The sequence below is a fragment of the Bombina bombina genome, chromosome 1 (genome assembly GCF_027579735.1).
Source record: "Bombina bombina isolate aBomBom1 chromosome 1, aBomBom1.pri, whole genome shotgun sequence".
In the NCBI taxonomy this organism is placed as follows: domain Eukaryota; kingdom Metazoa; phylum Chordata; class Amphibia; order Anura; family Bombinatoridae; genus Bombina; species Bombina bombina.
In genome coordinates this window covers 1,597,691,672-1,597,710,724 of record NC_069499.1, presented here as the reverse complement: position 1 = coordinate 1,597,710,724, position 19,053 = coordinate 1,597,691,672, and positions in this window count along the sequence as shown.

The window sequence follows — 19,053 nt, the reverse complement described above, 5'->3', positions numbered from 1 at the left end:
AGTTATATGTACCTATCATGTATATATAGTTATATGTATTATCATGTATACCTAGAGTTATATGTACTTATTATGTATACCTATAGTTTTATGTACTTATCATGTATACCTATAGTTATATGTACTTATGTATACCTTTAGTTTATGCACTTATAGTATGTATACCTATAGTTATATGTACTTATCTTGTATACCTTTAGTTTTATGTTACTTATATATACCTATAGTTATATGTACTTATCATGTATACCTATAGTTATATGTACCTATCATGTATACCTATAGTTATATGTACCTATCATGTATACCTATAGTTATATGTATCACCTATCATGTATACCTATAGTTTAAGTACCTATCATGTATACCTATAGTTATATGTACTACTTATCATGTATACCTATAGTTATATGCACTTATCATGTATACCTATAGTTATATGTACTTATCATGTATACCTATAGTTATATGTACCTATGTATACCTATAGTTATATGTACTTATCATGTATACTATAGTTATATGTACTTATCATGTATACCTATAGTTATATGTACTTATGTATACCTATAGTTATATGTACTTATTATGTATACCTATTGTTATATGTACTTATGTATACCTATAGTTATATGTACTTATGTATACCTGTAGTTATATGTACCTATCATGTATACCTATAATTATATGTACTTATGTATACCTATACTGTAGTTATATGTACCTATGTATACCTATAGTTATATGTACTTATCATGTATACCTATAGTTATATGTACTTATGTATACCTATAGTTATATGTACTTATCATGTATACCTATAGTTATATGTACTTATGTATACCTATAGTTATATGTACTTATCATGTATACCTATAGTTATATGTACTTATCATGTATACCTATAGTTATATGTACTTATCATGTATACCTATAGTTATATGTGCTTATTATGTATACCTATTGTTATATGTACTTATGTATACCTATAGTTATATGTACTTATCATGTATACCTATAGTTATATGTACTTATGTATACCTATAGTTATATTTACTTATCATGTATACCTATTGTTATATGTACTTATGTATACCTATAGTTATATGTGCTTATTATGTATACCTATAGTTATATGTACTTATCATGTATACCTATAGTTATATGTACTTTATGTATACCTATAGTTATATGTACTTATCATGTATACCTATAGTTATATATACTTATTATGTATACCTATAGTTATATGTACTTATTATGTATACCTATTGTTATATGTACTTATGTATACCTATAGTTATATGTACTTATCATGTATACCTATAGTTATATGTACTTATGTATACCTATAGTTATATGATCAAATTACTTATTATACCTATTGTTATATTGTACTTATGTATACCTATAGTTATATGTATCTTATTATGTATACCTATTGTTATATGTACTTATGTTCTATAGTTATATGTACTCTGTATACCTATAGTTATATGTACTTATCATGTATACCTATAGTTATATGTACCTTTCATGTATACCTATAGTTATATGTACCTATCATGTATACCTTTTGTACTATATGTATACTATAGTTATATGTACTTATGTATACCTATAGTTATATGTACCTATGTATACCTATAGTTATATGTACTTATCATGTATACCTATAGTTATATGTACCTATGTATACCTATAGTTATATGTACCTATCATGTATACCTATAGTTATATGTACTTATCATGTATACCTATAGTTATATGTACTTATCATGTATACCTATAGTTATATGTACCTATCATGTATACCTATAGTTATATGTACCTATCATGTATACCTATAGTTATATGTACTCATCATGTATACCTATAGTTATATGTACTTATCATGTATACCTATAGTTATATGTACTTTCATGTATACCTATAGTTTATATGTACTTATCATGTATACCTATAGTTATATGTACCTATCATGTATACCTATAGTTATATGTACTCATCATGTATACCTATAGTTATATGTACTTATCATGTATACCTATAGTTATATGTACCTATGTATACCTATAGTTATATGTACTTATCATGTATACCTATAGTTATATGCACTTATAGTATGTATACCTATAGTTATATGTACCTATCATGTATACCTATAGTTATATGTACCTATCATGTATACCTATAGTTATATGTACCTATCATGTATACCTATAGTTATATGTACCTATCATGTATACCTATAGTTATATGTACCTATGTATACCTATAGTTATATGTACTTATCATGTATACCTATAGTTATATGTACTTATTATGTATACCTATAGTTATATGTACTTATCATGTATACCTATAGTTATATGTACTTATGTATACCTATAGTTATATGCACTTATAGTATGTATACCTATAGTTATATGTACTTATCATGTATACCTATAGTTATATGTACTTATCATGTATACCTATAGTTATATGTACCTATGTATACCTATAGTTATATGTACTTTCATGTATACCTATAGTTATATGTACTTATCATGTATACCTATAGTTATATGTACCTATCATGTATACCTATAGTTATATGTACTTATCATGTATACCTATAGTTATATGCACTTATCATGTACACCTATAGTTATATGTACCTATGTATACCTATAGTTATATGTACTTATCATGTATACCTATAGTTATATGCACTTATAGTATGCATACCTATAGTTATATGTACCTATCATGTATACCTATAGTTATATGTACCTATCATGTATACCTATAGTTATATGTACCTATCATGTATACCTATAGTTATATGTACCTATCATGTATACCTATAGTTATATGTACCTATCATGTATACCTATAGTTATATGTACTTATCATGTATACCTAGAGTTATATGTACTTATTATGTATACCTATAGTTATATGTACTTATCATGTATACCTATAGTTATATGTACTTATGTATACCTATAGTTATATGCACTTATAGTATGTATACCTATAGTTATATGTACTTATCATGTATACCTATAGTTATATGTACTTATATATACCTATAGTTATATGTACTTATCATGTATACCTATAGTTATATGTACCTATCATGTATACCTATAGTTATATGTACCTATCATGTATACCTATAGTTATATGTACCTATCATGTATACCTATAGTTATAAGTACCTATCATGTATACCTATAGTTATATGTACTTATCATGTATACCTATAGTTATATGCACTTATCATGTATACCTATAGTTATATGTACTTATCATGTATACCTATAGTTATATGTACCTATGTATACCTATAGTTATATGTACTTATCATGTATACCTATAGTTATATGTACTTATCATGTATACCTATAGTTATATGTACTTATGTATACCTATAGTTATATGTACTTATTATGTATACCTATTGTTATATGTACTTATGTATACCTATAGTTATATGCACTTATCATGTATACCTATAGTTATATGTACTTATGTATACCTGTAGTTATATGTACCTATCATGTATACCTATAATTATATGTACTTATGTATACCTATACTGTAGTTATATGTACCTATGTATACCTATAGTTATATGTACTTATCATGTATACCTATAGTTATATGTACTTATGTATACCTATAGTTATATGTACTTATCATGTATACCTATAGTTATATGTACTTATGTATACCTATAGTTATATGTACTTATCATGTATACCTATAGTTATATGCACTTATCATGTATACCTATAGTTATATGTACTTATCATGTATACCTATAGTTATATGTGCTTATTATGTATACCTATTGTTATATGTACTTATGTATACCTATAGTTATATGTACTTATCATGTATACCTATAGTTATATGTACTTATGTATACCTATAGTTATATTTTACTTATCATGTATACCTATTGTTATATGTACTTATGTATACCTATAGTTATATGTGCTTATTATGTATACCTATTGTTATATGTACTTATGTATACCTATAGTTATATGTACTTATCATGTATACCTATAGTTATATGTACTTATGTATACCTATAGTTATATGTACTTATCATGTATACCTATAGTTATATATACTTATTATGTATACCTATAGTTATATGTACTTATTATGTATACCTATTGTTATATGTACTTATGTATACCTATAGTTATATGTACTTATCATGTATACCTATAGTTATATGTACTTATGTATACCTATAGTTATATGTACTTATTATGTATACCTATTGTTATATGTACTTATGTATACCTATAGTTATATGTACTTATTATGTATACCTATTGTTATATGTACTTATGTATACCTATAGTTATATGTACTTATCATGTATACCTATAGTTATATGTACTTATGTATACCTGTAGTTATATGTACCTATCATGTATACCTATAATTATATGTACTTATGTATACCTATACTGTAGTTATATGTACCTATGTATACCTATAGTTATATGTACTTATCATGTATACCTATAGTTATATGTACTTATGTATACCTATAGTTATATGTACTTATCATGTATACCTATAGTTATATGTACCTATCATGTATACCTATAGTTATATGTACTTATCATGTATACCTATAGTTATATGTACCTATCATGTATACCTATAGTTATATGTACTTATCATGTATACCTATAGTTATATGTACCTATCATGTATACCTATAGTTATATGTACTTATCATGTATACCTATAGTTATATGTACTTATCATGTATACCTATAGTTATATGTACCTTCATGTATACCTATAGTTATATGTAGCTATAAGTATACCTATAGTTATATGTACCTTATCATGTATACCTATAGTTATATGTACCTATCATGTATACCCTTATATGTTATATGTACTTATCATGTTATACCTATAGTTATATGTACTTTTCATGTATACATATAGTTATATGTACTATCATGTATACCTATAGTTATATGTACTTATCATGAATACCTATAGTTATATGTACCTATGTATACCTATAGTTATATGTACTTATCATGTATACCTATAGTTATATGTACCTATCATGTATACCTATAGTTAATTGTACCTATCATGTATACCTATAGTTATATGTACTCATGTATACCTATAGTTATATGTACCTATCATGTATACCTATAGTTATATGTACCTATGTATACCTATAGTTATATGTACTTATCATGTATACCTATAGTTATATGTACTTATCATGTATACCTATAGTTATATGTACCTATGTATACCTATAGTTATATGTACTTATCATGTATACCTATAGTTATATGTACTTATCATGTATACCTATAGTTATATGTACCTATCATGTATACCTATAGTTATATGTACTTTTCATGTATACCTATAGTTATATGTACTTATCATGTATACCTATAGTTATATGTACTTATCATGTATACCTATAGTTATATGTACCTATGTATACCTATAGTTATATGTACTTATCATGTATACCTATAGTTATATGTACCTATCATGTATACCTATAGTTATATGTACCTATCATGTATACCTATAGTTATATGTACCTATGTATACCTATAGTTATATGTACCTATGTATACCTATAGTTATATGTACTTATCATGTATACCTATAGTTATATGTACCTATGTATACCTATAGTTATATGTACCTATCATGTATACCTATAGTTATATGTACTTATCATGTATACCTATAGTTATATGTACTTATCATGTATACCTATAGTTATATGTACCTATCATGTATACCTATAGTTATATGTACTCATCATGTATACCTATAGTTATATGTACTTATCATGTATACCTATAGTTATATGTACTTATCATGTATACCTATAGTTATATGTACCTATGTATACCTATAGTTATATGTACTTTCTTTTATACCTATAGTTATATGTACTTATCATGTATACCTATAGTTATATGTACCTATCATGTATAACTATAGTTATATGTACCTATCATGTATACCTATAGTTATATGTACTTATCATGTATACCTATAGTTATATGTACCTATGTATACCTATAGTTATATGTACTTATCATGTATACCTATAGTTATATGCACTTATAATATGTATACCTATAGTTATATGTACCTATCATGTATACCTATAGTTATATGTACCTATCATGTATACCTATAGTTATATGTACCTATCATGTATACCTATAGTTATATGTACCTATGTATACCTATAGTTATATGTACTTATCATGCATACCTATAGTTATATGTACTTATTATGTATACCTATAGTTATATGTACTTATCATGTATACCTATAGTTATATGTACTTATGTATACCTATAGTTATATGCACTTATAGTATGTATACCTATAGTTATATGTACTTATCATGTATACCTATAGTTATATGTACTTATCATGTATACCTATAGTTATATGTACCTATGTATACCTATAGTTATATGTACTTTCATGTATACCTATAGTTATATGTACTTATCATGTATACCTATAGTTATATGTACCTATCATGTATACCTATAGTTATATGTACTTATCATGTATACCTATAGTTATATGCACTTATCATGTATACCTATAGTTATATGTACCTATGTATACCTATAGTTATATGTACTTATCATGTATACCTATAGTTATATGCACTTATAGTATGCATACCTATAGTTATATGTACCTATCATGTATACCTATAGTTAATTGTACCTATCATGTATACCTATAGTTATATGTACCTATCATGTATACCTATAGTTATATGTACCTATCATGTATACCTATAGTTATATGTACCTATGTATACCTATAGTTATATGTACTTATCATGTATACCTATAGTTATATGTACTTATTATGTATACCTATAGTTATATGTACTTATCATGTATACCTATAATTATATCTACTTATGTATACCTATAGTTATATGCACTTATAGTATGTATACCTATAGTTATATGTACTTATCATGTATACCTATAGTTATATGTACTTATATATACCTATAGTTATATGTACTTATCATGTATACCTATAGTTATATGTACCTATCATGTATACCTATAGTTATATGTACCTATCATGTATACCTATAGTTATATGTACCTATCATGTATACCTATAGTTATATGTACCTATCATGTATACCTATAGTTATATGTACTTATCATGTATACCTATAGTTATATGCACTTATCATGTATACCTATAGTTATATGTACTTATCATGTATACCTATAGTTATATGTACCTATGTATACCTATAGTTATATGTACTTATCATGTATACCTATAGTTATATGTACTTATCATGTATACCTATAGTTATATGTACTTATGTATACCTATAGTTATATGTACTTATTATGTATACCTATTGTTATATGTACTTATGTATACCTATAGTTATATGTACTTATCATGTATACCTATAGTTCTATGTTCTTATGTTCTTATGTATACCTGTAGTTATATGTACCTATCATGTATACCTATAATTATATTTACTTATGTATACCTATACTGTAGTTATATGTACCTATGTATACCTATAGTTATATGTACTTATCATGTATACCTATAGTTATATGTACTTATGTATACCTATAGTTATATGTACTTATCATGTATACCTATAGTTATATGTACCTATCATGTATACCTATAGTTATATGTACTTATCATGTTTACCTATAGTTATATGTACCTATCATGTATACCTATAGTTATATGTACCTATCATGTATACCTATAGTTATATGTACCTATCATGTATACCTATAGTTATATGTACTTATCATGTATACCTATAGTTATATGCACTTATCATGTATACCTATAGTTATATGTACTTATCATGTATACCTATAGTTATATGTACTTATCATGTATACCTATAGTTATATGTACCTATGTATACCTATAGTTATATGTACTTATCATGTATACCTATAGTTATATGTACCTATCATGTATACCTATAGTTATATGTACCTATCATGTATACCTATAGTTATATGTACCTATGTATACCTATAGTTATATGTACTTATCATGTATACCTATAGTTATATGTACCTATGTATACGAATAGTTATATGTACCTATCATGTATACCTATAGTTATATGTACTTATCATGTATACCTATAGTTATATGTACTTATCATGTATACCTATAGTTATATGTACCTATCATGTATCCTATAGTTATATGTACCTATCATGTATACCTATAGTTATATGTACTCATCATGTATACCTATAGTTATATGTACTTATCATGTATACCTATAGTTATATGTACTTATCATGTATACCTATAGTTATATGTACCTATGTATACCTATAGTTATATGTACTTTCATGTATACCTATAGTTATATGTACTTATCATGTATACCTATAGTTATATGTACCTATCATGTATACCTATAGTTATATGTACCTATCATGTATACCTATAGTTATATGTACTTATCATGTATACCTATAGTTATATGTACTTATCATGTATACCTATAGTTATATGTACCTATGTATACCTATAGTTATATGTACTTATCATGTATACCTATAGTTATATGTACTTATTATGTATAGCTATAGTTATATGTACTTATCATGTATACCTATAGTTATATGTACTTATGTATACCTATAGTTATATGCACTTATAGTATGTATACCTATAGTTATATGTACTTATCATGTATACCTATAGTTATATGTACTTATCATGTATACCTATAGTTATATGTACCTATGTATACCTATAGTTATATGTACTTTCATGTATACCTATAGTTATATGTACTTATCATGTATACCTATAGTTATATGTACCTATCATGTATTCCTATAGTTATATGTACTTATCATGTATACCTATAGTTATATGTACTTATCATGTATACCTATAGTTATATGCACTTATCATGTATACCTATAGTTATATGTACTTATCATGTATACCTATAGTTATATGCACTTATAGTATGCATACCTATAGTTATATGTACCTATCATGTATACCTATAGTTATATGTACCTATCATGTATACCTATAGTTATATGTACCTATCATGTATACCTATAGTTATATGTACCTATGTATACCTATAGTTATATGTACTTATCATGTATACCTATAGTTATATGTACTTATTATGTATACCTATAGTTATATGTACTTATCATGTATACCTATAGTTATATGCACTTATCATGTATACCTATAGTTATATGTACTTATCATGTATACCTATAGTTATATGTACCTATGTATACCTATAGTTATATGTACTTATCATGTATACCTATAGTTATATGTACTTATCATGTATACCTATAGTTATATGCACTTATAGTATGTATACCTATAGTTATATGCACTTATAGTATGTATACCTATAGTTAAATGTACTTATCATGTATACCTATAGTTATATGTACCTATCATGTATACCTATAGTTATATGTACCTATCATGTATACCTATAGTTATATGTACCTATCATGTATACCTATAGTTATATGTACTTATCATGTATACCTATAGTTATATGTACCTATGTATACCTATAGTTATATGTACTTATCATGTATACCTATAGTTATATGTACTTATCATGTATACCTACAGTTATATGCACTTATAGTATGTATACCTATAGTTATATGCACTTATAGTATGTATACCTATAGTTATATGTACTTATCATGTATACCTATAGTTATATGTACTTATCATGTATACCTATAGTTATATGCACTTATCATGTATACCTATAGTTATATGTACTTATCATGTATACCTATAGTTATATGTACCTATGTATACCTATAGTTATATGTACTTATCATGTATACCTATAGTTATATGTACTTATCATGTATACCTATAGTTATATGTACCTATCATGTATACCTATAGTTATATGTACCTATCATGTATACCTATAGTTATATGTACCTATCATGTATAACCTATAGTTATATGTAGCTATCATGTATACCTATAGTTATATGTACCTATCATGTATACCTATAGTTATATGTACCTATCATGTATACCTATAGTTATACGCACTTATCATGTATACCTATAGTTATATGTACTTATCATGTATACCTATAGTTATATGTACCTATGTATATCTATAGTTATATGTACTTATCATGTATACCTATAGTTATATGTACTTATCATGTATACCTATAGTTATATGTACTTATCATGTATACCTATAGTTATATGTACCTATGTATACCTATAGTTATATGTACCTATCATGTATACCTATAGTTATATGTACTTATCATGTATACCTATCGTTATATGTACCTATCATGTATACCTATAGTTATATGTACCTATCATGTATACCTATAGTTATATGTACCTATCATGTATACCTATAGTTATATGTACTTATCATGTATACCTATAGTTATATGCACTTATCATGTATACCTATAGTTATATGTACCTATGTATACCTATAGTTATATGTACTTATCATGTATACCTATAGTTATATGTACTTATAGTATGTATACCTATAGTTATATGCACTTATAGTATGTATACCTATAGTTAAATGTACTTATCATGTATACCTATAGTTATATGCACTTATAGTATGTATACCTATAGTTATATGCACTTATAGTATGTATACCTATAGTTATATGTACTTATCATGTATACCTATAGTTATATGCACTTATAGTTATAAACACATTAACAAGCTGTGCATTAAAATTCCATAACAGCATTTTCTTTCTGCACATTCATGTTTCTTTAAGAGATTATAATAATATAACTGTGGTACATCTGCGCCCCTACTCATGTGTACGTGATCCCAGGTCACGATTCCTCCTACCATATAACCAGTGCACACCGTAAGGGAAAATTCATGAAATTCAAACCGTGCTTCCTTTTCCTGTCATCAAGTCTAGCACAGAGCGCACTGACGGCGTGGGAGAAACAGCCAGGGGGGACCTGGGGAACCACAACACGTGAAACGGCATGCTGGGAACGTCAAGCTGAAAATGACAGAAAACAAATAGTAATCAGAATAAAGTAATTGTTTTAATCTTACAGAGAAATCAGTGGGGGTTTTTGTATTCTTTACAGTCAAATAAAAAAAATGTTTTCAAAATCATGCAGCTTTAACCCCCTACGTGCTAGAGAGGGCTATATACATTGTAGCACCGCTGTCTGGCAATAGGGTCTGCAATTAAGGGATTAAATGCCCTATTGTCCTGAGTGAATAACAACAATAACTTAACATAGAAATAAACACAGAGGTGGATGAAATATGTAGGAACCGCAATTAATAAATCACAAAGTAGGCGTCAATCAGTTCCTAATTTATAGAACCCCTGCAAATAGAGACCTAGGGCTGCAGACAAAAGGCAGAGTTCAGCTATAATGGTGGTGACATAGAGAGTTCTCAGCTCTCCGTACCCCCAAACCTCAAGCCTGGGGACGTTACCCTGACTGCAATGACCGTCACTCAACCTCCTTGACAGCCTGCAGCTATGGTCCTGACCACCCACCACAAGAGAGAGACCCGCTATTAACCCCTTCACTACCAACACTTTCAGAGAGGAACTTGCCCAAAGTAACAGAGAATTTTTTTAATTTAAACAGAAGTAGAGGCTTGTTTTTTTATTTACCCGTCAAATATATATATATTTTTTAAATAGACAACCAAAAGTATTGATCTAGGCCCATTTTGGTATATTTCATGCCACCCTTTTCCTGCAAAATGTGATCATATAAAAAAAAATCGTTAATTTTTTCACAAACTTTGGGTTTCTCACTGAAATTATTTACAGACTTCTTGTGCAATCATAACACAAATGGTTGTAAAAGCTTCTCCAGGATCCCCTTTGTTTAGAAATATCAGACAGAAATAGCACACAGTGTCACCGTCTAACGATCTGGCATCTGCCTTCATATGGAAGCGGAGCACCAATCATGCAGTACTCTACCAATGGTGCTCCGGTTCCATATGAAGGCAGATGCAGTGAGCTCAGGAACTCCAGCTCTCAGCTGTAACTTAACAGCCAAGACTGCTGAAGCTTCGTATAGTACAATAGGAAAAGTACCGCACAACAGCAGAGTAGAGGGTACGTGGTGGTATAGGGGTAAATAGTTAGATAATAGCAGAGGGTACGTGGTGGCATAGGGGTAAATAGCTAGATAATAGCAGAGGGTACGAGGTGGCATAGGGGTAAATAGTTAGATAATAGCAGAGGGTACGTGGCGGCATAGGGGTAAATAGTTAGATAATAGCAGTGGGTACGTGGCGGCATAGGGGTAAAAGTTAGATAATAGCAGAGGGTACGTGGCGGCATAGGGGTAAATAGTTAGATAATAGCAGTGGGTACGTGACGGCATAGGGGTAAATAGTTAGATAATAGCAGAGGGTACGTGGCGGCATAGGGGTAAATAGCTAGATAATAGCAGAGGGTACGTGGTGGTATAGGGGTAAATAGTTAGATAATAGCAGAGGGTATGTGGCGGCATAGGGGTAAATAGTTAGATAATAGCAGACGGTATGTGGCGGCATAGGGCTAAATAGTTAGATAATAGCAGAGGGTATGTGGCGGCATAGGGGTAAATAGTTAGATAATAGCAGTGGGTACGTGGTGGTATAGGGGTAAATAGCTAGATAATAGCAGAGGGTATGTGGTGGCATAGGGGTAAATAGCTAGATAATAGCAGAGGGTACATGGCGGCATAGGGGTAAATAGTTAGATAATAGCAGAGGGTATGTGGCGGCATAGGGGTAAATAGTTAGATAATAGCAATGGGTACGTGGCGGCATAGGGGTAAATAGTTAGATAATAGCAGAGGGTTTGTGGCGGCATAGGGGTAAATAGTTAGATAATAGGAGAGGGTATGTGGTGGCATAGGGGTAAATAGTTAGATAATAGCAGAGGGTTTGTGGCGGCATAGGGGTAAATAGTTAGATAATAGGAGAGGGTATGTGGTGGCATAGGGGTAAATAGTTAGATAATAGCAGAGGGTATGTGGTGGCATAGGGGTAAATAGTTAGATAATAGCAGAGGGTATGTGGCGGTATAGGGGTAAATAGTTAGATAATAGAAGAGGGTACATGGTGATATAGGGGTAAATAGATAATAGAAGAGGGTACATGGTGGCATAGGGGTAAATAGTTAGATAATAGCAGAGGGTACGTGGTGGTATAGGGGTAATAGTTAGATAATAGAAGAGGGTTCGTGTTGGTATAGGGGTAAATAGCTAGATAATAGAAGAGGGTACGTGGTGGTATAGGGGTAAATAGCTAGATAATAGAAGAGGGTACGTGGTGGTATAGGGGTAAATAGCTAGATAATAGAAGAGGGTACGTGGTGGTATAGGGGTAAATAGCTAGATAATAGAAGAGGGTACGTGGTGGTATAGGGGTAAATAGCTAGATAATAGAAGAGGGTACGTGGTGGTATAGGGGTAAATAGCTAGATAATAGAAGAGGGTACGTGGTGGTATAGGGGTAAATAGTTAGATAATAGCAGAGGGTACGTGGTGGTATAGGGGTAAATAATTAGATAATAGAAGAGGGTTCGTGGTGGTATAGGGGTAAATAGCTAGATAATAGCAGAGGGTTTGTGGTGGTATAGGGGTAAATAGCTAGATAATAGCAGAGGGTTCGTGGTGGTATAGGGGTAAATAGTTAGATAATAGAAGAGGGCACATGGTGGTATAGGGGTAAATAGTTAGATAATAGCAGAGGGTTCGTGGTGGTATAGGGGTAAATAGTTAGATAATAGAAGAGGGTACATGGTGGTATAGGGGTAAATAGCTAGATAATAGAAGAGGGTACGTGGTGGTATAGGGGTAAATAGTTAGATAATAGAAGAGGGTTCGTGGTGGTATAGGGGTAAATAGCTAGATAATAGAAGAGGGTATGTGGTGGTATAGGGGTAAATAGTTAGATAATAGAAGAGGGTTCGTGGTGGTATAGGGGTAAATAGCTAGATAATAGAAGAGGGTACGTGGTGGTATAGGGGTAAATAGTTAGATAATAGAAGAGGGTTCGTGGTGGTATAGGGGTAAATAGCTAGATAATAGAAGAGGGTACGTGGTGGTATAGGGGTAAATAGCTAGATAATAGAAGAGGGTACGTGGTGGTATAGGGGTAAATAGCTAGATAATAGAAGAGGGTACGTGGTGGTATAAGGGTAAATAGCTAGATAATAGCAGAGGGTACGTGGTGGTATTGGGGTAAATAGTTAGATAATAGAAGAGGGTTCGTGGTGGTATAGGGGTAAATAGCTAGATAATAGAAGTGGGTACGTGGCGGTATAGGGGTAAATAGTTAGATAATAGCGGAGGGTACGTGGTGGCATAGGGGTAAATAGCTAGATAATAGCAGAAGGTATGTGGTGGCATAGGGGTAAATAGCTAGATAATAGCAGAGGGTATGTGGTGGCATAGGGGTAAATAGTTAGATAATAGCCGAGGGTATGTGGCGGCATAGGGGTAAATAGTTAGATAATAGCAGAGGGTACGTGGTGGTATAGGGGTAAATAGTTAGATAATAGCAGAGGGTACGTGGTGGTATAGGGGTAAATAGTTAGATAATAGCAGAGGGTATGTGGTGGCATAGGGGTAAATAGCTAGATAATAGCAGAGGGTACATGGCGGCTTAGGGGTAAATAGTTAGATAATAGCAGAGGGTACATGGCGGCTTAGGGGTAAATAGTTAGATAATAGCAGAAGGTATGTGGCGGCATAGGGGTAAATAGTTAGATAATAGCGGAGGGTACGTGGCGGCATAGGGGTAAATAGCTAGATAATAGCAGTGGTTATGTGGTGGCAGAGGGGCAAATAGCTAGATAATAGTAGAGGGTACGTGGCGGTATAGGGGTAAATAGTTAGATAATAGCGGAGGGTACGGGGTGGCATAGGGGTAAATAGCTAGATAATAGCAGAAGGTATGTGGTGGCATAGGGGTAAATAGCTAGATGATAGCAGAAGGTACGTGGCGGCATAGGGGTAAATAGCTAGATAATAGCAGAAGGTATGTGGTGGCATAGGGGTAAATAGCTAGATAATAGCAGAAGGTACGTGGCGGCATAGGGGTAAATAGCTAGATAATAGCAGAAGGTATGTGGTGGCATAGGGGTAAATAGTTAGATAATAGTAGAGGGTACGTGGCGGTATAGGGGTAAATAGTTAGATAATAGCGGAGGGTACGTGGTGGCATAGGGGTAAATAGCTAGATAATAGCAGAAGGTATGTGGCGGCATAGGGGTAAATAGTTAGATAATAGGAGAGGGTATGTGGTGGCATAGGGGTAAATAGTTAGATAATAGCCGAGGGTATGTGGTGGCATAGGGGTAAATAGTTAGATAATAGCAGAGGGTACATGGCGGCTTAGGGGTAAATAGTTAGATAATAGCAGAGGGTACGTGGCGGCATAGGGGCAAATAGCTAGATAATAGCGGATGGTACGTGGCAGCATAGGAGTAAATAGCTAGATAATAGCAGTGGGTATGTGGTGGCATAGGGGTAAATAGTTAGATAATAGCAGAGAGTACGTGGCGGCATAGGGGTAAATAGTTAGATAATAGCGGAGGGTATGTGGCGGCATAGGGGTAAATAGCTAGACAATAGCAGTGGGAAGTGGTGGCATAGGGGTAAATAGTTTGATAATAGCGGAGGGTATGTGGCGGCATAGGGGTAAATAGTTAGATAATAGCGGAGGGTATGTGGCGGCATAGGGGTAAATAGCTAGACAATAGCAGTGGGAAGTGGTGGCATAGGGGTAAATAGTTAGATAATAGCATAGGGTATGTGGCGGCATAGGGGTAAATAGTTCGATAATAGTGGAGGGTATGTGGCGGCATAGGGGTAAATAGTTAGATAATAGTGGAGGGTATGTGGCGGCATAGGGGTAAATAGTTAGATAATAGCGGAGGGTATGTGGCGGCATAGGGGTAAATAGCTAGACAATAGCAGTGGGAAGTGGTGGCATAGGGGTAAATAGTTAGATAATAGCATAGGGTACGTGGCGGCATAGGGGTAAATAGTTAGATAATAGCATAGGGTACGTGGCGGCATAGGGGTAAATAGTTAGATAATAGCGGAGGGTATGTGGCGGCATAGGGGTAAATAGCTAGACAATAGCAGTGGGAAGTGGTGGCATAGGGGTAAATAGTTAGATAATAGCGGAGGGTATGTGGCGGCATAGGGGTAAATAGTTAGATAATAGCAGTGGGTATGTGGTGGCATAGGGGTAAATAGTTAGATAATAGCGGAGGGTATGTGGCGGCATAGGGGTAAATAGTTAGATAATAGCAGTGGGTATGTGGTGGCATAGGGGTAAATAGCTAGATAATAGCAGAGGGTATGTGGCGGCATAGGGGTAAATAGTTAGATAATAGCAGAGGGTATGTGGCGGCATGGGGTAAATAGTTAGATAATAGCAGTGGGTATGTGGTGGCATAGGGGTAAATAGCTAGATAATAGCAGAGGGTATGTGGCGGCATAGGGGTAAATAGTTAGATAATAGCAGAGGGTACGTGGCGGCATAGGGGCAAATAGCTAGATAATAGCAGAGGGTACATGGCGGCTTAGGGGTAAATAGTTAGATAATAGCAGAGGGTACGTGGCGGCATAGGGGCAAATAGTTAGATAAAAGCAGAGGGTATGTGGCGACATAGGGGTAAATAGTTAGATAATAGCGGAGGGTAAGTGGCGGCATAGGGGTAAATAGCTAGATAATATCAGTGGGTACGTGGCGGCATAGGGGCAAATAGTTAGATAATAGCAGAGGGTATGTGGCGGCATAGGGTTAAATAGTTAGATAATAGCGGAGGGTACATGGCGGCATAGGGGTAAATAGTTAGATAATAGCATAGGGTATGTGGCGGCATAGGGGTAAATAGTTAGATAATAGCATAGGGTACGTGGCGGCATAGGGGTAAATAGCTAGATAATAGCGGAGGGTACGTGGCGGCATGGGGGAAGTAGCTAGATAATAGCAGTGGGTATGTGGTGGCATAGGGGTAAATAGCTAGATAATAGCGGAGGGTACGTGGCGGCATAGGGGTAAATAGCTAGATAATAGCGGAGAGTATGTGGCGGCATAGGGGTAAATAGTTAGATAATAGCGGAGAGTATGTGGCGGCATAGGGGCAAATAGCTAGATAATAGCAGAGGGTATGTGGCGGCATAGGGGCAAATAGCTAGATAATAGCGGAGAGTATGTGGCGGCATAGGGGTAAATAGTTAGATAATAGCAGAGGGTATGTGGCGGCATAGGGGTAAATAGCTAGATAATAGCAGAGGGTATGTGGCGGCATAGGGGTAAATAGCTAGATAATAGCAGAGGGTGTGTGGCGGCATAGGGGCAAATAGCTAGATAATAGCGGAGAGTATGTGGCGGCATAGGGGTAAATAGCTAGACAATAGCAGTGGGAAGTGGTGGCATAGGGGTAAATAGTTAGATAATAGCATAGGGTACGTGGCGGCATAGGGGTAAATAGTTAGATAATAGCATAGGGTACGTGGCGGCATAGGGGTAAATAGTTAGATAATAGCGGAGGGTATGTGGCGGCATAGGGGTAAATAGCTAGACAATAGCAGTGGGAAGTGGTGGCATAGGGGTAAATAGTTAGATAATAGCGGAGGGTATGTGGCGGCATAGGGGTAAATAGTTAGATAATAGCAGTGGGTATGTGGTGGCATAGGGGTAAATAGTTAGATAATAGCGGAGGGTATGTGGCGGCATAGGGGTAAATAGTTAGATAATAGCAGTGGGTATGTGGTGGCATAGGGGTAAATAGCTAGATAATAGCAGAGGGTATGTGGCGGCATAGGGGTAAATAGTTAGATAATAGCAGAGGGTATGTGGCGGCATGGGGGAAGTAGCTAGATAATAGCAGAGGATACGTGGCGGCATGGGGTAAATAGCTAGATAATAGCAGAGGGTATGTGGCGGCATAGGGGTAAATAGTTAGATAATAGCAGAGGGTACGTGGCGGCATAGGGGCAAATAGCTAGATAATAGCAGAGGGTACATGGCTGCTTAGGGGTAAATAGTTAGATAACAGCAGAGGGTACGTGGCGGCATAGGGGCAAATAGTTAGATAAAAGCAGAGGGTATGTGGCGACATAGGGGTAAATAGTTAGATAATAGCGGAGGGTAAGTGGCGGCATAGGGGTAAATAGCTAGATAATATCAGTGGGTACGTGGCGGCATAGGGGCAAATAGTTAGATAATAGCAGAGGGTATGTGGCGGCATAGGGTTAAATAGTTAGATAATAGCGGAGGGTACATGGCGGCATAGGGGTAAATAGTTAGATAATAGCATAGGGTATGTGGCGGCATAGGGGTAAATAGTTAGATAATAGCATAGGGTACGTGGCGGCATAGGGGTAAATAGCTAGATAATAGCGGAGGGTACGTGGCGGCATGGGGGAAGTAGCTAGATAATAGCAGTGGGTATGTGGTGGCATAGGGGTAAATAGCTAGATAATAGCGGAGGGTACGTGGCGGCATAGGGGTAAATAGCTAGATAATAGCGGAGAGTATGTGGCGGCATAGGGGTAAATAGTTAGATAATAGCGGAGAGTATGTGGCGGCATAGGGGCAAATAGCTAGATAATAGCAGAGGGTATGTGGCGGCATAGGGGCAAATAGCTAGATAATAGCGGAGAGTATGTGGCGGCATAGGGGTAAATAGTTAGATAATAGCAGAGGGTATGTGGCGGCATAGGGGTAAATAGCTAGATAATAGCAGAGGGTATGTGGCGGCATAGGGGTAAATAGCTAGATAATAGCAGAGGGTGTGTGGCGGCATAGGGGCAAATAGCTAGATAATAGCGGAGAGTATGTGGCGGCATAGGGGCAAATAGCTAGATAATAGCGGAGAGTATGTGGCAGCATAGGGGTAAATAGCTAGATAATAGCGGAGAGTGTGTGGCGGCATAGGGGCAAA